Here is a 16,763-nt window from a genome sequence, read left to right as displayed (position 1 = left end):
TCCACAGCATGACGCGGGGGCTCCACAGGTATAGCCAGGTACGGTGGGGGGCCGTCTCAAAAATTTCAGCGATCAGTGGGCTCGCTCACAGGTGGATCCCTGTTTCATTCAATAGTATTTCAGGGGTACAAGCTAGAATTCGAGATGTCTTCCCCCCGCCGTTTCCTCAAATATGCCTTGCCGACAACTCCCTCAGGCAGGGAGGCTGTGCTAGAGGCAATTAATAAGCTGTATTCCCAGCAGGTAATACTTAAGGTGCCCCTACTTCAACAAGGACGGGGTTACTATTCCACACGGTTTGGGGTACCGAAACCGCATGGTTCGGTGTGACCCTTTTTTATATTTAAAATCCTTGAACACATACATAAAAAAATTCAAGTTCAAGATGGAATCGCTTAGGGCGGTTATTGCAAGCCTGGACGAGGGGGATTACATGGTATCCCGGGACATCAAGGATGCTTACCTGCATGTCCCCATTTACTATCCTCGCCAGGAGTACCTCAGATTTGTGGTACAGGATTACCATTACCAAGTCCAGACTCTGCCGTTTGGACTGTACATGGCACCGAGGGTGTTACCAAGGTAATGGCCGGAATGATGATACTCCTTCGAAAAAGGGGAGTTTTTAATTATCCCGTACTTGGACAATCTCCTTATAAGGGCGAGGTCCAAGGAGCAGTTGCTAGTCGGGGTAGCACTATTTTGGAAAGTGCTACAACAGCACGGTTGGATTCTAAACAGTCCAAAGTCACAGCTGGTTCCTACGACACGTCTACTGTTCCTTGGGATGGTTCTGGACACAGACCAGAAATAAGTGTTTCTCCCGGAGGAGAAAGCCAAGGAGCTGTCATCTCTAGTCAGAGACCTCCTGAAGCCATAACAGTTATCGGTGCATCATTGCACGCGAGTCCTGGGAAAAATGATAGCTTCCTACGAAGCAATCCCATTCGGAAGGTTCCATGCAAGAACTTTTCAGGGGGACCTGTTAGACAAGTGGTCCAGGTCGCATCTTCAGATGCATCGGCTGATAACCCTGTCTCCAAGGACCAGGGTATCTCTACTGTAGTGGCTGCAGAGTGCCCATCTTCAAGAGGGCCGCAGGTTCGATACAGGACTAGGTCCTAGTGACCATGGATGCCAGCCTTTGAGGCTGGGGGGCAGTCACACAGGGAAGAAACTTCCAGGGACTTTGGTCAAGTCAGGTGACTTCCCTACATAAATATTCTGGAACTGAGGGCCATTTACAATGCCCTGAGTCAGGCAAGGCCTCTGCTTCAAAACCAGCCGGTCCTGATCCAATCAGACAACATCACGGCAGTCGCCCATGTAAACCAACAGGGCGGCACAAGAAGCAGGATGGCGATGGCAGAAGCCACAAGGATTCTCCGATGGGCGGAAATTCATGTGTTAGCACTGTCAACAGTGTTCATTCCCGGAGTGGACAACTGGGAAGCAGATCTTCTCAGCAGACACGACTTCCACCCGAGAGAGTGGGGACTTCATCCAGAAGTCTTCCAAAGGATTGTACACCATTGGGAAAGGCCACAGGTGGACATGAAGGCGTCCCGCCTCAACAAAAAGCTATAAAAGATATTGCGCCAGGTCAAGGGACCTTCAGGCGATAGCTGTGGACGCTCTGGTAACACCGTGGGTGTACCAGTCGGTTTATGTGTTCCCCCCTCTGCCTCTCATACCAAAGGTACTGAGAATAATAAGAAGGCGAGGAGTAAGAACGATACTCGTGGTTCCGGATTGGCCAAGAAGAGCCTGGTACCCAGAACTTCAAGAAATTATATCAGAGGACCCATGGCCTCTGCCGCTCAGACAGGACCTGCTGCAGCAGGGGCCCTGTCTGTTCCAAGACTTACCGCGGCTACGTTTTGATGGCATGGCGGTTGAACGCCGGATCCTAAAGGAAAAGGGCATTCCGGAGGAAGTCATTCCTACGCTGATTCAAGCCAGGAAAGATGTAACTGCAAAACATTATCACCGCATATGGCGGAAATATGTTGCTTGGTGTGAGGCCAAAAAAGGCCCCAACAGAGGAATTTCAACTAGGTCGATTTCTGCATTTCCTACAAGCAGGAGTGTCTATGGGCCTAAAATTAGGCTCCATTAAGATACAGATCTCGGCTCTGTCGATTTTCTTCCAGAAAGAATTAGCTTCAGTACCTGAAGTTCAGACATTGTAAAAGGAGTGCTGCATATTCAGCCCCTGGTTGTGCCTCCAGTGGCACCTTGGGATCTCAACGTGGTGCTGGGTTTCTTAAAATCACATTGGTTTGAACCACTAAAAACCGTGGATCTAAAATATCTCACGTTGAAAGTGGTCATGTTATTGGCCTTGGTTTCGGCCAGGCGTGTATCAGAATTGGCGGCTTGTCATATAAAAGTCCTTATCTGATTTTCCATATGGATAGGGCAGAATTGAGGACTCGTCCCCAGTTTCTCCCTAAGGTGGTATCAGCTTTTCACTTGAACCAACCTATTGTGGTGCCTGCGGCTACTAGGGACTTGGAGGATTCCAAGTTACTGGACGTAGTCAGGGCCTTGAAAAATTATGTTTCCAGGACGGCTAGAGTCAGGAAAATTGACTCGCTATTTATCCTGTATGCACCCAACAGGCTGGGTGCTCCTGCTTCTAAGCAGACTATCGCTCGCTGGATCTGTGACACGATTCAGCAGGCGCATTCTGCGGCTGGACTGCCGCATCCTAAATCAGTGAAAGCCCATTCCACAGGGAAGGTGGGCTCATCTTGGGCGGCTGCCCGAGGGGTCTCGGCTTTACAACTTTGCCGAGCTGTTACTTGGTCAGGGGCAAACACGTTTGCAAAATTCTACAAATTTGATACCCTGGCTGAGGAGGACCTTGAGTTCTCTCATTCGGTGCTGCAGAGTCATCCGCACTCTCCCGCCCGTTTGGGAGCTTTGGTATAATCCCCATGGTCCTTTCGGAGTTCCCAGCATCCACTAGGACGTCAGAGAAAATAAGATTTTACTCACCGGTAAATCTATTTCTCGTAGTCCGTAGTGGATGCTGGGCGCCCATCCCAAGTGCGGATTGTCTGCAATACTTGTAAATAGTTATTGCTAACTAAAGGGTTATTGTTGAGCCAGTGGCGGAACAAGCAAGCGGTGGGCCCAGGTGCAACAAAATGCTTTGGGCCCCCCATCCCATCCAAGTCCACCCCATGGGCAGTGCGCGCCGTAGGCGTGGCTTCGTGGGGAAGGGGTGTGTCCACAAAATAATACCAATTCATAAAACGGTGCACAGTAGTCTCCATTCTTCAAATTACGCCGCACAGTAGCACCACTACACCAGGTAGAGACCCTTTTACTCCTTACAGCGAACAGATTCCCCTTTTTACACATAACGGCAGACAGCGTGCCCTCGTTACACATAGCGGCAGACAGCATACACTTTTTACACAATGGCAGACAGCGTGCCCTCGTTACACATAGCGGCAGACAGCGTGCCCTCGTTACACATAGCGGCAGACAGCGTGCACTTTTTACACATTACGGCAGACAGCGTCCCCATTTTACACATTACGGCAGACAGTGTCCCCATTTTACACATTACGGCAGACACCATACACTTTTACACATAACGGCAGATAGCGTGCCCTTTTTACACATTACGGCAGGCAGATTCTACCTTTTTACACATAGCGGCAGGCAGATTCCCCATTTTTATACATAGCGGCAGGCAGATTCCCCATTTTTATACATAGCGGCAGGCAGATTCCCCATTTTTATACATAGCGGCAGGCAGATTCCCCATAGGGAAGGGGCGTGACCACATAATAGTGTCAATTCACATTACACCACACAGTAGTGGCGCTTATACACATTGCACCAGGTAGAACCTCCTATGCACACTGATCCAGGTAGATCACGTCATACACTTTGCTCCAGGTACAGCACGTCATACACTTTGCACCAGGTACAGCACGTCATGCACTTTGCACCAGGTACAGCACGTCATACACTTTGCACCAGGTACAGCACGTCATACACTTTGCACCAGGTAGAGCACGTTTTCATACACATTGCCGCTAGGTAGAGCACTTTATCATACACAGTGCACCAGGTAGAACACGTTATACACACTGCGCCAGGTAGAGCACGTTATCATAGACATTGCGCCAGGCAGAGCATGTTATCATACACATTGCCGCTAGGTAGAGCAAGTTATCATACACATTGCATCAGGTAGAGCATGTTATCATACACATTGCCGCTAGGTAGAGCAAGTTATCATACACATTGCCGCTAGGTAGAGCAAGTTATCATACACATTGCATCAGGTAGAGCATGTTATCATACACATTGCCGCTAGGTAGAGCAAGTTATCATACACATTGCCGCTAGGTAGAGCAAGTTATCATACACATTGCGTCAGGTAGAACACGTTATTATACACAATGCGCATGGTAGAGCACGTTATCAGCCACATTGCGCCAGGTAGAACACGTTATTATACACAATGCGCCTGGTAGAGCACATTTTCATACACATTGCGCCAGGTAGAACACGTTATTTTACACAATGCGCCTGGTAGAGCACATTTTCATACACATTGCGCCAGGTAGAACACGTTATTATACACAATGCGCCAGGTAGAGCACGTTATAATACACATTGCACTAGGTAGAACACGTTATTATACACAATGCGCCTGGTAGAGCACGTTATTATACACATTGCACTAGGTAGAACACGTTATTATACACAATGCGCCTGGTAGAGCACGTTATTATACACAATGCGCCTGGTAGAGCACGTTATTATACACATTGCACTAGGTAGAGTACGTTATCATACACATTGCGCCAGGTAGAACACGTTATCATACACATTGCGCCAGGTAGAGCACGTTATCATACACATTGCGCCAGGTAGAACACGTTATTATACACAATGCGCCTGGTAGAGCACGTTATTATACACAATGCGCCTGGTAGAGCACTGAGGCACATTGCAGTAACCACTCACTTATCACCTCCAGTTGCACGAAGGGGCCGTTTGACACAAGTGGTTCCGCCCCCAGCAGCAACTCACTGACACTCACCATTTTTTCTGACAGCACAGTGCAGTGAGTGCACTGGCACAAGTAGCCAGACTGCGCCTGTAGTAGCCGCAGCCTGAAGGAGCTCTATGTGAAATCGCAAGCAGAGGCTGTTCTCTGGCAAGAAGGAGCTCGTCCAATCGCTTCCCCTGACGGGCTGGCCACTGCTAAATATACCGATAATCAGTTCCAACTGTGTCAAAGTAGTGGAGCCCCAGGTGCAATGGGAAAGTCAGTGTCACTGCACAGTTGTACTGATTACTGGTATATTTAGCAGTGGCCAGCCCGTCAGGGGAAGCGATCGGAGGAGCTCCTTCTTGCCAGCCTCTGCTTGCGATTTCACAGATAGCTCCTTCATGCTGCGGCGCAGGCTGGCTACTTGTGCCAGTGCACTCACTGCACTGTGCTGTCAGAAAAATGGTGTCAGTGAGGCCCTGACACTCTGAGCGGCCTCACATTGCACACACGGAGCTTGCAGCCCCCGGACATCCCGCATCTGCACCAGCTACTCCAGGTGAAGCGGGGCGATGCAGCACTGTCTACTGCTTACCTACAGCGGGAGCTGCGCAGCCCGGCCGGCTCCTGCTGGAAGGTAGTTGTCGGGTTTCGGTGGGGCGTTGAGCGGGTCCCGGGTAGGGGGGTGGCGGCGGGCAGATCCGGAGCTGTACTCCCAGTCGCAGAGGAGGGTGCTGGCGGCAGAGCGGCAGTGGAGCCGGATGAGCGGGGCCAGTCTGTCAGCCCTGCAGCACAGATTCATGTGCTGGCGGGGAGCAGGATTCAAAGCGGGAGATGCTGCAGGCTGTGATTGGATGGAGACTACAGGAGGTGATTGGCCGAGGAAACAGCCAGTCACCTCCTGCATTCCGCTGACAGGCTTAACACATGCAAACACATATTCAGATGAGCGCGTCCTGTGGGACCCGCTCATCTTCTAAATGTGAGTCCTGGGCGGCTGTTTCTGGGTAAAATACGCGCCATAGCGCGTTTTTGCGATCACTGACAATAATGCACATGACACAATATGCACACACCGTAATGCCCCCTACACATTATGCCACACACTGTAATGCCCCCGACACATTATGCCACACACCGTAATGCCCCCGACACATTATGCCACACACCGTAATGCCTGTGACACATTATTCCACACACCGTAATGCGTGTGACACATTATGCCAGGAATCGCAATGCCCGTTATACATTATGCTACACACTGCAATGCCCCTGATACATTATAGCACATACCACAATGCCCGTGATATAGTATACAACACACCGTAATGCCTGAAACATTATGACACACACCGCAATGTCCGTGATACATTATGCCACACACCGTAATGCCCATTACACATTAAGTTCTACAGTAAGGCTTCCAATTACTTTTAAATTACCTGCTTGTTGCCAGGGGTTTCATGTACTTGGTTCCATGCACGGTGCCAGGATGTCATGCTCGTTGCCAGGGGTTTCATGCACTGGGTGTCATGCTCGTTGCTAGTGGGTAGTGCTTGTTGCTAGGGCCGTGCTCCCAGTGCCACATATGCTCCCAGTGCCAGATATTCCCCCACAGTGCCAGGTATATGCACCCAGTGCCAGATATTCTCCCACAGTGCCAGATATTCCCCCCCAGTGCCAGGTATATGCCCCCAGTGCCAGGTACATGCCCCCAGTGCCAGTTATATGCCCCCAGTGCCAGGTATATGCCCCCCCAGTGCCTGCTTCCCCCCCCCAGTGCCAGGTATATGCCCCCAGTGCCGGGTATATGCCCCCCCAGTGCCAGATATTCTCCCACAGTGCCAGATATTCCCCCCCCAGTGCCAGGTATATGCCCCCAGTGCCAGGTACATGCCCCCCAGTGCCAGTTATATGCTCCCAGTGCCAGGTATATGCCCCCAGTGCCAGATATTCCCCCCCCCAGTGCCTGCTTCCCCCCCAGTGCCAGGTATATGCCTCCAGTGCTGGGTATATGCCCCCCCCCCCCCCAGTGCCAGGTATATGCCCCCAGTGCCAGGTACATGCCCCCAGTGCCAGGTACATGCCCCCCCCCCCCCCCCAGTGCCGGGTATATGCCCCCCCAGTGCCAGGTACATGCCCTCAGTGCCGGGTATATGCCCCCCCAGTGCAAGGTATATGTCCCCAGTGCCAGATCTGTCCCCCCAGTGCCAGGTATATGTCCCCAGTGCCAGATCTATCCCCCCAGTGCCAGGTATATGTCCCCAGTGCCAGATCTGTCCCCCCAGTGCCTGCTCCCCCGGCCCCCCCTCCCCCCTCTATGTGTTGGAGGGACACGAGCGCATCGCGCGTCTCTCCTGTGTCCCTCCTGGCTCTCCCCCCGGCCGGTCTAATGAAGGAAGTGCCGTTCGTGAGCCAATCAGAGCTCACGAACGGCACATGCTTCCTTAGACAGCTGGGGGAGAGCCAGGAGGGACACAGGAGAGACGCGCGATGCGCTCGTGTCCCTCCAACACATAGGGGGGGGAGGGGGGGCCGGGGGAGCAGGCACCGCAGCCGGGAGGGAGAGGAGACCGCAGATTGACATGCGGACGTTCGTCCGCATGTCAATCTGTTCTAAATGCCGGCCGGCGGCTGTGGGCCCCTGAGTGCGGCGGGGCCCCAGTGCAATGCACTGCCTGCCCCGCCAGTAGTTCCGCCCCTGTGTTGAGCCATCTGTTGAGAGGCTCAGTTGTTTTCATACTGTCAAACTGGATATAGTATCACGAGTTGTACGGTGTGATTGGTGTGGCTGGTATGAGTCTTACCCGGGATTCAAAATCCTTCCTTATTATGTCAGCTCGTCCGGGCACAGTGTCCTAACTGAGGCTTGGAGGAGGGTCATAGTGGGAGGAGCCAGTGCACACCAGGTAGTCATAAATCTTTCTAGAGTGCCCAGCCTCCTTCGGAGCCCGCTATTCCCCATGGTCCTTTCGGAGTTCCCAGCATCCACTACGGACTACGAGAAATAGATTTACCGGTGAGTAAAATCTTATTTTTCTCTCCTCTAATTGAATAACAAAACCCCTCGGCTGTGGTAAAAATCCCGCGTCGCAGGGTTTTTTAAAACTTACTGCTGTCAATTGAATTACCCCCTATAGCTCTAAATCATCTGATTAGGTAGTTTGGCAGCTTTCACTCTGCCAGTGTGGAAAATCTGAGAAATTACGTATCCTGTAGGCCAGTGGTGGCCAACGCGTGGCTCTTGAGCCACATGCGGCTCTTTCTATATTCAAATGTGGCTCCCAACATTCAAAGTCACGTGACCACAAGAGATCTGTAAACCGCTGCACTCCAGCCAGACATGCAGCAGCACTACGTAGACCAGAGATTTTCAACCTTTTACAACTCGCGGCACACTGAGCAAGATCTAAATTTTGCCAAGGCACACTCAGTTATAATGGTGATGCATGGTGCAGTTGCGTGTCCTAGGATGTCATGTCGCAGCTTCTCCATAGGTAACGCCTGAGCCACATCTGAGAAAGCCAGAAGAGCCCAACACTGCCCGGGCCCAAAATTAGAACTGGCTCTGCAACCACTAAACCCACCAGTATTGATCGTTCCAGGGCCTCAGTAGCGGCAAAACACTGACGGGCCTGGCTGTGCTTCTATGGCGGCACACCTGGAGACTGCTCAGGGCACACTAGTGTGCTACGGCACAGTGGTTGAAAAACACTGACGTAGACTGGGAACTGAGGGAGCCAAATACACATGGGGGAGCTGGCTGGAGTGACACAGGCGGGTGCTGGCTGGAGTGACACAGGCGGGTGCTGGCTGGAGTGACACAGGCGGGTGCTGGCTGGAGTCACACAGGCGGGTGCTGGCTGGAGTGACACATGCGGGTGCTGGCTGGAGTGACACATGGGGGAACTGAAGTGTATTATGTGAATCTGGCTTTTCAATATATTTTCTGCGGATCTGGGTTTTTAAATTATTTGATGTAGAAGTGGCTTTTTCATTGTATTTTATGTTGGATCTGGCTTTTTCAATGTATTTTATACCAGGGGCGTGGCCTAGCAGGCACAAGGTCACACCCCATTTTTGCAAGTGCGCCTTCAACTCGAAGTCGGCTCTTTGATATACCTAAGAAGATTTCTTGGCTCTTTGTCTCTGACTGGTTGGCCACCCCTGCTGTAGGCTAACGTCTATATACAGTGTATACTGAATGTTAGATTAAACACGGAGAAACCACCAACTCCTTTTATCCTTCCTGGTCCCCCTCCAGTCCCTGACCCCACCCTCTTCAATCCATCTCTTCTTTCTTCACCACTATCCGCGCGCAGGGTGTGATTCAGAGTTGCACACAGCTGGACAAAACCACGTGGCACTGCGGGGGGGGGGGGGGGGGGGCAGATGTAACATGTGCAGAGAGAGTTAGATTTGGGTGGGCCTGTTCAAACTGAAATCTAATTGCAGTGTGAAAATATTGCTGTCTACGATTTGTGGCCTGCAGGCAAAAGCAGGCAGTATTTACCCTGCACAGAAAAAATATATCCCACCCAAATCGAACTCTCTGCACATGTTACATCTGCCCCACCTGCAGTGCAGCATGGTTTTGCCCAGTTGTGTGCTTTTTGGCTTTGCTTGCAACTCTGAATCAGGCCCCACTGTACCAACTCTCACAGATCACAAATTATACACTACAGTAAGGAGAAATGATGAGTATGAGTAATATAGTTCTCCCACGGTGTAAGGGCTATATGCTTGTCTGCAGAGGCCAGTCAGAACGCAGAGCATTGCACACCTTCAGGAGAAGCGGCTCAGCCTGCAGAATGCAGATCACACCTAGACGCCACGTGACCCAAGGAACACGTACCAGACAATTTGTGTGTTTAACCACCAGGATCCCTTCCTGTGGAATCTGTACCACCTGGCTTAACCCGCCACATCCTTCACTTCTATATTGTTTAATGTGTGCTCAGGGATCAGTGCCGTGTTCAGATCTTTACATACGCACTTTGCCTTGTAATGTGCGTTAGACAGCAGGACAGGTAAACAGCCGGAGAATACGCAATAAGGTGTAACAGAATAGACAGGCATTTGCACCACGGTATACAGTGGTGTCATATCTGTGTTTTGTATAGCGATGACGCCGCAACCTTACTGCGTCATTGTGACAGGAGCCTCATTACTCTGTGCAGTCATTAAGGGATCTTAGTGGCTGCATGCTGCACCAGCCTCTCGCACTTCAGACTTGCCCCACGCGCTTCATGCGGGAACAGGCCGAACCGTAAATCTCTGGACCGTATCCAATTAGCTGTGAATATACCGTGATAAGCTGATCACAGGCTAAAAACTCTCGTCCTTTTTGCTTTTGAATTAGAAATCCACGTTCAATTTAAGCGGCTGTCAGTGGGAGCGAACGTGGATTTTATTTCGCGTCTCCTGAGTAGGTAAAAAGTTGGTAAATATATTTTAAGGTAAAAACTTTGTTTCACGACCTCTGGGAGGCATTTAAAGAGTTAAACCTGTTCACTCGAGACATGTAATTTCCTCTAAAATGCCTTCAAATGGGCTCATTTCGCTGGACATGTGTGTGGAGGTCTTGTCTAGACGAAAAGTATGTTTCTTAACTTGCCATGGGAGCCACGAGATCCCCACCACATGTTTTTCTTAACATCAGTTAAAAATCACTTTACAAGCATTTTAATGTACCCCAAGATAATGCCGGGGCTTTAATTTGCTGGAGAACACTTTCCTTCATTTTTCCGCTGCTCATAATAATGCAAAAATCAGCCATTTGAGGCCTTATAAAAGCCTGAAACTCTTTACTTATGTCCACCTACAGCCTTCTATATTGCCCTGCTATCTTATTCCCCACTTTGGGGTAGTTCGGGGAATTTCCCCTCCGTTTTATGCACCAGTCGCGCCATGGGCAGTCACTACATGACATTGACGTAAACCCTACAAGGGGCCATTTCTAACTATGCATTAATCTGACCCACGTTAACTTTTGCGGAACTCGCGGCTACTTGTATTCAGCCTCCTGAGGTGTGAGGTATAAATTGACACGTTAGCTCTGTAGATGGCCCATAGGTGTGCAGGCAGGCAGCACATTGTGTTGAACTGAACCCCAACCCCAATGATTGCACATGTTTCTCTGAATGTAATTTGCATCTCTTTCTTTCAAAGCAACTGGGATGTTAGGTTCATTGGTGGTCATTCAGAGTTGTGCGCTCGCTAGCAGTTTTTAGCAGCCGTGCAAACGCTATGCCGCCTCCCACTGGGAGTGTATTTTAGCTTAGCAGAAGTGCAAACGAAAGGATCGCAGAGCGGCGGCATAATTTTTTGGTGCAGTTTTAGAGTAGCTCAAAACCTACTCAGCGCTTGCGATAACTTCAGACTGTTCAGTTCCTGTTTTGACGTCACAAACACGCCCTGCGTTCGGCCAGCCACGCCTGCGTTTTTCCTGGCTCGCCTACGTTTTTTTTCAACACTCCCAGAAAACGCCCTCTTCCTGTCAATCACTCTGCGGCCACCAGTGCGACTGAAAAGCTTCGCTAGACCTTGTGTGAAACTACATCGTTCGTTGCAATAGTACGACGCGCGTGCGCATTGCGCCGCATGCGCAGAAGTGACGTTTTTTTTCCTCATCGCTGCGCAGCGAACGAAAGCAGCTAGCGATCAACTCGGAATGACCCCCATTGTCTCTCTAACAAATACAGGGGCAGCCATATTGTACCACCAAACTGTAAATACTAATTTATTAACACTATAGTTTTTTCACTGGTATGCTACGCTGGGCTTTCTGGCTTATGCTGGTGTTTTGGGGTGCCACACCCTGCACCTAGATATAGCGCTAGGGACCCCAAATATACAGAGACGCCCTGATGCGGCTTTGGGGCTTAACCACACATTTGCGCAAATATGTGTAACGAAGATCTCTGAATTCTATTATTATGTGAAATTTATATCTGGTTACGGTTATCATTCAGGGTGCTGGGGGAAACCAAATGCCTTTTTTTCTTGCTCAGAAATACCCCTCCCTTTTGAGCACCTGAATGATATCACTAAGCTAATTGAGCATCTGCCACTATATATGGCCATACATCAGATAGCCTGTTTCCCCAATCCGCTGACAAGCGATGATTGGCGATCCATCGGGGAATCGAGGAAATTAAACATGCCTGATTGGGATTTTGAAACATGTTTAATATTCCCGATTCCCCCTCCCAGCCATTGGGGGATCGAGACATTGCCCCAATACAACTGTCCTGTTTGGGACCCATAAACATCCCAGTGTTAAATATACAGTGCAACAAGTAGATAGAGACAAGTAAAGAAATAGAACAAACAGAACAACTCAGCAGACCAGCGGGTATGGTTAAAGAAATATAAAGGAAGCACACACAATAAACCACAAATTGTATAATAAGTACCTGAAGGCACTGTTCAGGTCCGCGTGACAAAGGCAAAATATAAGTGGGGCTTAAGTGATAATCAACAGGGGACTAAACAGCACAAACCCCCCCCCCCCCCCCGCTACAAAGCTATCATATAACAATTAAACATACAACATACACAGCCTCCATTTTTTTCTGAACAAATGAAAGACTGCCAAAAACTAGACATCTTTCCCCCCTAAATGCCCCACCCTGTATACATAACCCCCGACCTAGGCATACCTTGATCCGTATATAACCCCCAACTAGTATACCTAACAACCCCCCTACACTGCCCCAAAGGAGATATATATATATATATATATATATATATATATATATATATATATATATATATTTTCCAATCAGCGCTGAAGGTGACAGCACGAGCTCTGATAGGCCACTGCACCAACCAAAAGAGAAAAGAACCAGTAAAATGAATATAAAAGGCGTAATAAATCTTAAACTGTAATTACCCGGCCTCTCCCATGAACTAATTCCTGTAAAAGTGTAAACGAAAAACATCAACTATTTTTTTTTTTAATATCTGCATTTACTAACATCGTGAAGATAAAGCATCATCCAAAAATACCTAGCAGACCGCGCCCTCCGTTGGCCAGATTCTGTTGAGAATTGCTAGTCTGCAAAAAGCACGTCTGAGTATAAATTGCCTCCTCGTTGCCGCTTTTATTCGCTTTGTCATTGGTTTTCACATTGAAAAGCGTTTTCTAGCCAGAATGATGTCTTGTATAAGAAAAAGCACTTTCAGCATTCAGGAAATATATTCCCTTATTCTTCCAGTCCCGGCCCCCTGAATCGGCAACAGCTGGAGATCTAGGAGGAAGGCCGAGGCAGGGACCTGTACCTCTGATGCTGGTTCGTTTCATACTTGAACTTGATTGGTCCTTGGACTGGGGCCTCCGTGACGTGGGAAGCCATTGGCTTAGGACACTTCAGGAGTGCGTTCTGTCTGGAAATCGGGTAAGTGCTGTGTGTATGTGTTTGGGCGAGAGGACTGTGCTGCACATCCTAATTTTAAACATAATAAGATGTACTACCTTGCTGAGACTTATAGTGCCATGCAGAAAAAATAAGAAAATGGAGGTGTACCCTCTAAGCACTAAGAATATTGATCATTAAAACAATAATGATAAACTCTACAATTTTCATGGAGAATAAATGAGGTTCTTACTACATGTTTGGCCAAAACAAAGCGTGACCTTCTAACATGTCAAGGTGAACCTCATCAGATGGGTCCCTAATACTCACATGTTATGTCATCTTATCCAGGACTTACCTATAATAGTGCCCATTCTAACACGTAGCCGGCAATGCAAGGACCTGTACTAATTAAAATGAAGTGACGGCTGTGGTAATTCACATTTCTTGAACCCCTTGTGTAATAATGGTCTCTCTTCAGACCATCCATGACGCTTTACTAGAGCTGGAAGGAAGCAGTCTGGCTGAAAACAAGCCCCCATTCCAGCAAGCTGGCTGTCCAGGTCTTGTGGGAGGGTCGTATGTGCTACGTGTAGGGGCAGGATTGTTACTAATGTGTTATACAGAAGGGAACAGTAGCTTCCAATAGACTACGGTACGGCCATAATGTTGCCAAGATGTGAACGTCCTGTTACCCCAATGATACACCCTCTGGGACCCGTCAGACACCAGCGTTGTGTCACTATGGCGAGAATCACCCGTTTAGATGCAACTTTTATCCTTTAATCCTGACAAGTTTTTGTCAAAGATTCTAAAGTTTTTTTTATGTTTAGCTTTCCAATATAGAGGCTGTGAGTATTTGTTCTGGGAGCAGGTTACAGAGATCTGACCGGAGTCTGCCCTATTCGTTACCGGTCAGCCTGGAGAGCGGGTAGGGAGCCCTCCTGACTTACTGTATATACTGTGCTGCCTGCAGACCTGTTTTCTGTCCATTTCACTTTCAGGCCTTTGGTTTCCTCGTTGCGTAATCTGATCATCTAACGCAACATTCATGACTGTGTCGCTGGGAACTCGCGGCTCCAGGTGAATCGGTGATGTCACTGATTCCTAGTGAATTTACATTCTGCCCTCAGCCCCCCGGCATAGCGGCCTCCTGGGATCGGATGGTAATATAAGATCATGTTAGTTGTAAGTTGGGAAGGGACACTCTGTGGCTGTGTGTTATGGTGAAAGTATTTATTTTCCCATATCTACATATTTCACACTTCATGTATATTCCCAAAGCGCCTCTCATTACCGTGGAAGAAAAAGCACAAAAAGGCATTCAGCAAACAGGGGTTTGGTGCAAAGACCCCCCAGCACATTTGGTACATGAGGGATTAGCAGAAAGTAAGCAACTAATTTTATAGACCTTATCTAGACATGTTGTATAATCTGAAAGTGACGTTCTAGGTGGAGCCAACAATTTGATAAATAACCAAAACTTCCTTCACATGTTTATTCCAAAATATGAACATCTTACCTTTCCTTAATTATTTCCCCCCTTGGTGCGCTGTTTCATTGTGGTCTGTGACTTATGTGTAAGTCTCACTTATCGAAAAATTAAACGACGTCACTCATTTTGGCCCTTCCTGAGCGACGTGGTTTACTTTACCGCTAAGTGTGCATGCCGCCGCCGACTAGAGTGATGCACGGCCCGATTGGTCGTTAACAACCCTCGCTGTTGGCCGTGCATGAAGCTCAATTTGGACTGTCGTCCAATAACTGCATGCACAGCCCGACCGCGGCGTGACATCACTGAGCAATATCGTTTGCATATCGCTCAGTGTGTACGCACTGCCGCCGACCGCCCCCTTCCCCCCGGCAGGGAAGGGAACACACTAGGCGACGACGCTGATAGACCACATCGCCTAGTGTGTACCCACCTTAACTGTTTGGCCTTCATTGTACTATCTGTAGTGGGCGCAGGTAGCGGTGGGTCTCGTTACAGGATGAGCTTAAGCCCATGGCCCCACCACCTCATCTCCAGGCCCCATAGCCGCTTTATGTAGCTGACGGGTGCATTGTTATGGAATTCACCACCTACCTACAAGATACAACCTTTGTTTGTTATATAAAGTGCAGTTCCGTGACTGGAATCTCTCATGTTACTATCAGAGCTCTCAGGAGGTCTTCTTGGAGTAAGACCTAGATGCCTCTTACAGTCTTCTCCTGTTTATAGAATGTCACCTCTTTCGTTGCATCTCCCCTAACAGTCCAGGTTTTCCAGGTCACCTGTGGATTTTTAAAATGCGACAGTGGGTGATAGACGGTGCACCTGGCGGGTGACCTGGAAAAGGTGACCTGTTAGAGGTCCATGAGAACTGAGTTTGGGAACCACTGTTAAACTATCATAAATGGTTAAGTTGCACCCATCAAACCAGGGGACTAATTCAGACCTGTTCACTCGCTAGGGTTTATCTGCAGTCCTGCGTTCGCCTAGTAGCCGCCTACAGGGGGAGTGTATTTTCGCTTTGCAAGTGTGCGATCGCATGTGCAGCCGAGCTGTACAAACAGATCCTGTGCAGTTTCTGAGTTGCCCAGAACTTACTCAGCCGCTGCCATCACATCAGCCTGTCGGGGACCGGAATTGACGCATGGACACGCCTGCGTTTTTCCAACCACTCCCAGAAAAACGGTCAGTTGCCACCCACAAACACCTTCTATCTGTCAATTTCCTTGCGAACGCCCGTGCGAATGTATCCGTCGCACAAAACCCATCTCTGAGCGGTGATCCACTTTGTACCCGTGCGACGCGCCTGCGCATTGCGGTGTATGCGCAGTTTAGACCTGATCGTCCGCTTTACAAAAACACAGCCTGGCGATCAGGTCTGAATTACCCCCAATGTACATACCGAGTGTGTGATGTATTTGATGTGAATAGTTGGTACGGAACACAAGGTGAATATAAGGTGTAGTAATAAATTGAACATAGGGGGTGATTCAGACCTGATCGCACGCAGGCATTTTTTGCAGTGCTACAATCAGGTAGTTACCGCCTACAGGGGGAGGGGGTAGTTGATGTGCAGGGGTGCGAACGCTTGCGCAGAGAGCTGCACAGGACTTACTCAGCCGCTGCGATGATCCGGCCAGGAGCTGACGTCAGGAATCCTCCCTCCAAACTGCTGGGTACGCCTGCGTTTTTCCGGACACTCCCTAGAAACGGTCAGTTGACACCCACGAACAGCCTCTTCCTGTCAATCTTCTTGCGATTGACGGTGCGATCGCTTTCTTCGTAAAATCCGTCGCTGTCCGGCAATGCCCATCGCCGACGTGCCTGCACATTGTGGTGCATGTGCAGTTCAGACCCGATCGCACCGCTGCAAAAAAAGCTAGCG

At 49.2% G+C, this 16,763-nt stretch overlaps 1 protein-coding gene across 10 annotated transcripts in view; it reads left to right on the top strand.

Moving 5' to 3' along the window:
• FAM118B (family with sequence similarity 118 member B) overlaps window positions 1–16,763 on the top strand; it is a 112,008-nt gene that overhangs the window by 16,176 nt on the left and 79,069 nt on the right. For 8 of the 10 annotated variants that reach the window (XM_063943700.1, XM_063943699.1, XM_063943690.1 and 5 more), the window contains exon 2: window positions 13,249–13,428. The exons of 1 other annotated variant lie outside the window; for it this stretch is intronic. The gene's annotated coding sequence lies outside the window, so the exon portion shown is untranslated. Of the gene's footprint in view, window positions 1–13,248; window positions 13,429–14,248; window positions 14,318–16,763 lie in introns of those variants that run through there. One more of the 10 variants, XM_063943692.1, reaches the window with a different exon arrangement.

The sequence above is a fragment of the Pseudophryne corroboree genome, chromosome 10 (genome assembly GCF_028390025.1).
Source record: "Pseudophryne corroboree isolate aPseCor3 chromosome 10, aPseCor3.hap2, whole genome shotgun sequence".
Classification (NCBI taxonomy): domain Eukaryota; kingdom Metazoa; phylum Chordata; class Amphibia; order Anura; family Myobatrachidae; genus Pseudophryne; species Pseudophryne corroboree.
The sequence above is the reverse complement of the archived record's forward strand: the minus strand, read 5'-3'. Positions and strand labels throughout refer to the sequence as shown.